The 5,338-nt window shown below is 40.7% G+C and overlaps 1 long non-coding RNA gene across 1 annotated transcript; it reads left to right on the plus strand.

Moving 5' to 3' along the window:
• The first annotated feature begins 264 nt into the window (after positions 1-264).
• Positions 265-842, plus strand: LOC141005382 (uncharacterized). The gene is made up of 2 exons (XR_012179853.1): positions 265-507; positions 601-842. It is a non-coding gene; the product is annotated as an uncharacterized lncRNA (long non-coding RNA).
• Positions 843-5,338: the final 4,496 nt, after the last annotated feature.

Genomic DNA, 5,338 nt, shown 5'->3' on the forward strand with positions numbered 1-5,338 from the left:
AATTTGGGATGGGGTCTATTGAAGGACGTTTTATTACTGGACACAGTGTTGGAGGTGAAGCCCCGTTTATTCCTGCAAAAGCTGCTCAGTGGTGTTTTGAGGCCAAAAAAGCTTGACTTTGCGGGTATGAAAATACCTAAAATTTTTCATTGCCGACCGAGCTGGCCAAATTCCCGGTTTAGCACCCGGCTAACTTGAATGAGGATAAATAGAAATAATAAAATAAAAATTATTTAATCAAGCGGCTCTTCTAGACTTTGCAAATGTTATTGGACCGAATGGCTCAAATTATGATAATGAAACAAGTCATTCTGTGGGGGTTGTGACGCTCAAAAGAACCGTTTTGTCACGATCTCATTCTGTGGTGGATTTCTTTGTGTTTTGGTGCTTGGTTTTGCTTTTCTGTTATGCTTGCAGAGGTGCACTGTGAGGCTGGGCGGAGTTTGCTGTCTCTGGAGTGGTTACGCACACGCACCTGCAGCCAGATGATTTCGCTAACCAGATGTGGTATATGGCTCTGTCGTTATTGACTCCTGGATTGTCTCTAGTGTTTTCGTGTTTCCTGTTTCAAGATCTAACTTTGCTTTGCTTTGCCCCCAGTGAACGCCTGTGCACCCATCTACCAGTGACTTCGCTTCAGCGAACCAACTTTCAGTACCTCTGCAGCACACAGCCTGCCCTGCGCTCTCCTGAACATCTACCCACCACGCAGCACCCCAGCGCCACCGTGAGCTACCTCTCCTCCTCCCTCCACCTCTCGGACACGGACTCAAGCCTGCACAGCTTCTACCCTCACCTGCTGAAATTTTGTTTAAATCCAATAAATTGCCTTGCACTCCTGATCAAGCCTCATGTCCGCTTTTGGGTTCTACAAGTTTCCACTCAGTGTAACACATTTTACAGACGCGTCTTTCACAATGGATCTATGTTATTTTCTCTTCTGTTACAACTGTTTCCGGCACATTCGTGACGTGAAACCTGACATCAGTGGCGTACAATGTAACGCTTAAGATAAAAATCACAGACGGGCTGCCTTGCCTGCGGGAAGTGGGAACAGGGTCAATAGGCAATTTTTAGCAGGTTGACCCGTGTTTAAAAAACCTGTGTAGACCCACTAATTTTGATGGAAAAACGGTATCAGGTGACGTACTCACATCCACCATTTTTGGAATTCTAGACATATGATTCAGCAAAATCATTGTCATTTTTAAATTCGTATCCACACATGACTTCTCCAAGTCACGTTTCGGCCATTTTTGTAGTCCTTTCAACGGAACACTCCGTGAAGTTACCCTCCAAGAGAGCGTGACCGCCATTTTGGCTCTCGGCCATCTTGTTTCTTTGACTGCAACCACCATCTTGGCTCCTCTTTCTTTGTCTCTCCGACACACACACACACACACACACACACACACACACTTGTTTGTTATTTGTGCTTGAGTTTGTCTTAGTTTAGTTTCACAGTTTAGCTGCTTTGGTTGAGTAATTGATTTTTGTTTATTGAAGGTATCATTGATTTAATCAAGTTGCTAACAATAATAAAGTCTATTATATTGTACAGAGCAGTTTTCTGTGATTATTTTGTGCATATGTTTTGTGGCATTTACTGGTTGTGATGGTCAGTGCTCAGATTCATTTCCTTCACTGTTCCTTTAATTGTAAATATTTTACATATATTTACATTTAAAGTAAACCCTTCTTTGAGACTAATTTTGGTCTGGTTATTGGTCCCTGATTTCAGGGTGGTGCCCCGTTTTAACGATTTGAAAATTAATTTTATAAATTTTATTTTATTAATTTTAATAATTATTTTCCATTATTATTAATTTCTAATAACCACACCTGCCCTGCCATCAATTCCCAACAGTAGATATGGCATCATTTGATTTTGCAGCAATCTCAGGGCATTCTTTCAACTCTCTAAGCTGCACTATCTTTGCTGGACCAATAGATAATCTGCACTGGCTGAAAGATTCCCAATACAAGACTATGTATCTTTGGTGCTTTTTGGCCAATGTCTTTGATGATGATGATGATGATGATGAAATTATATTTTGGAAACTCGTTAGGTCTTGAAAAAGTTATGCTTTACCTTGTAACGCATACACCACATGTGCAGAATTGGTCCAATATTCCTAATAAATATTAGGATAAGACTGTTGTGTTGTCAATATTTGGTCTTAACCATCAATATTTGCTAAATTTCTCACTCACCTCCATGCCAGCTACTCTCCCTGCCCTGTTGGCCTCTGCATGCTCTCTGCCTCTCTGTCTTTACTCTGAATATACCAGTGAACATAAAAAGTGAAATGTCAGTAAATTAGTGACTAGAAAAGAATGTTCATACACATAGACTACATTAAGATTAGACTGTTGTGATGTCATTATTCAGTCTTATTCTGTCATTATTCAGGCAGCCCCTCGCCCCCGCCCAATTATGTTTCCTGCAATTTTACATATTGTTCATAATGGACCAGCATAAGTAGAAATGAAAATAATTATAAAATCTAATAAAGCAAGAAAATTCAGACAAATTACCACTGCCCCAATTAAAGCAGATCTTTCTGCTTCTTCCCTGACATCTTTGAAACAGATTTAAAGATTAAAGATTTAAAAATAACTAACCCTTTACCTTAGCTATTTTCATTTTGTTTGGAAATGAACTGGTTTGGAATGACAAGCTGCAGATGTAAGGCAAGGCAAGGCAAGTTTATTTGTATAGCACAATTCAGACACAAGGCAACTCAAAGTGCTTTACAGGGGCATAACATTTACATGAAAAGAAATTAAAAATTGCATTTAAAATACATTAAAAACAAGTAGGAAGACATTAAGAAACAAAACATTAAAACAAGTGAAGAAATAGGAAAGTAGGCTAAAAAGAGACAAGACTACAAAATAAAAGTCACAGTGCAGTTCAAAGCCTTAAAATTGCTTCAGTGAAAGGCAGTGGCAAACAGAAAGATCTTCAGCCTTGATTTAAAAGAGGTGAGAGTTGGAGCAGACCTGCAGTTTTCTGGGAGTTTGTTCCAGATATGTGGTGCCTAATAACTGCACACTGCTTCTCCATGTTTAGTTTTGACTCTAGGGACTGAAAGCAGACCTGTACCTGACGACCTCAGAGGTCTAAGAACTGGAGTGATGTGAACTACTTTTTTGGTTCTTGTTAGGACTCGAGCAGCAGTGTTCTGAATCAGCTGCAGCTGCCTGATGGATTTTTTAGAGAGTCCTGTAAAGATACCGTTACAGTAGTTGAGTCTGCTGAAGATAAATGCATGGATAAGTTTTTCCAAATCCTGCCGAGACATAAGTCCTTTTATCCTGGATAAATTTTTAAGATGAGAGTAGGCTGACTTTGTAATTGTCTTAGTGTGGCTGGTGAAGTTCAGGTCTGAGTCCATGATTACACCGAGGTTTCTGGCTTGGTTTGCAGTTTTCAACAGATTGAAACTGAGCAGAGACTGTTAGTCGTTCTTCCTTGGCTCCAAAAACAATTATTTCAGTCTTATCTTTGTTTAACTAAAGAAAAATCTGACACATCTAATCATTGATTTGTTCATCGCATCTACTCAGCGTTTATATGGGATTATAGTCCCCTGGTGATATGGTTATGTAAATTTGTGTGCCATCTGCATAACTGTGGTAACATATTTTGTTGTTTTCCATTATTTGAGCTAGAGGAAGCATGTAAATGTTCAATAGCAGAGGCCCCAGAATGGAGCCCTGGAGTACTCTAGTCATTTTCATCCACTCGGATGTGTAATTACCAATAGACACAAAGTAGTCTCTATCATTTAGATAGGATTTAAACCAATTTAGTTCCAGGCCTGTCTGAAAGACTGAAGCTAAACCTCTGATGATAAATTGTTCCAGCAAAGCACAACATAAGAAGGTGAAAAAACAGCAAGCTGCTCTGCATGCGGCTGAATCACCTTGTCATGTGGATGCAGTCACATATATGTTCAGGAAACGCACAGAGACAGAAATCAGCATAATAGACAGCATACCCAAAACAACAGTCCAATGCTGCCAAATCCCAGCAGTACGAAAAGTGTGGCAATCAGTGCAATCCAAAAAAACACTGCTCCGATTAACATAATAACACACATCATTCAACCACCTTCTTGAAAAGGTCTGCATTGCGATATCAAAACCTGTTGATATCCAAATCTTTCATATTGTTTAAAAGTAGGTGTGTTTCTCCTTCCAACCAGAAATGTGGGGTTTTCTTCTGTACATGCATCGCTACCTCATCTTTGCAAACTGTTGGCTGGTTTATGTACAATGCACAGAGCTGACCGAATGCCATAAATAGACAAGAGACCGTGTGTTGCAAACTGCTGTAAAAACCCCAATTGAGGCACATTGCTACAGCGCTACACTTACCCGGCTCGTGATATCGCAACTGACTAAGGCAAGTGTTGAGATACAATAGTTTTTTTCTCCACTAGTCATATGCTACTTCACATGTTCACTTAATGATTTCCCCATATAGAGCTGTGAAGAAGCACTGACCCCATGTTATGAAGGGTTAAGACATTGGAGAAACAAGCCAGGATAAGAGAGAGAACACAGCTGCCTTTGTCTCTGTAACAAAGTTGCCTGCACATGATGACCTTGTAGTGAGCGGTATCTGTCTGTGGAATGATAGCAAGTGTGTCTTAGAGGAACTCAAAAGTAGTGCAGAGCAGTGCAGGATGAGACAGGAAGAGAACAGGAAGAGGGAGGGTCTTTCCACAGGGCGATGTCTTCACGGATTGGAGGAATCATGTTGCCAAGAGGCTGGGACCAGCCTGTGCACCAACGATAGGAGAAGCCAAGTCTAAACCACGGCCTCCTCACCTTTTTTGACCAATGAGAAGTTATAACACCTCAACAGCAAAAATATAACTGTTATTGTAATGTGAATATCTACATCCTTTTTCTGGGCGACGGGTTACAGAGTAACAGCAATCCGCTGTCTGTGGTTTTTTTAGCAGAGAAAGGTCCATGATCATGCTTGCTTAATGATACAATTCTAAATAAATAGTTAACCGGAACGTTGTTGTATGTCTTCACTCAAACAAACGAACACGCTGACACAAGCCAGCCTGTAACCTAATACCTCTCCCTGCGTGTCGCATTTAACGTGACCGTGTACTTAGCTTACCTGGGTGAATGTAACCTTGAGAAAGTTGAGGAAAAAGTGTGGTAGGAAAAGGTGCCACCACGCATAGACGTATCCAGGACATGGGCTACAACTGTCGCATTCCTCATGTCAAGCCACTCCTGAACCAGAGACAACGTCAGAAGCGTCTTACCTGGGCTAAGGAGAAAAGTAACTAGTCTGTTGCTCCGT

Source organism: Pagrus major, chromosome 11, assembly GCF_040436345.1.
Source record: "Pagrus major chromosome 11, Pma_NU_1.0".
Classification (NCBI taxonomy): Eukaryota; Metazoa; Chordata; class Actinopteri; order Spariformes; family Sparidae; genus Pagrus; species Pagrus major.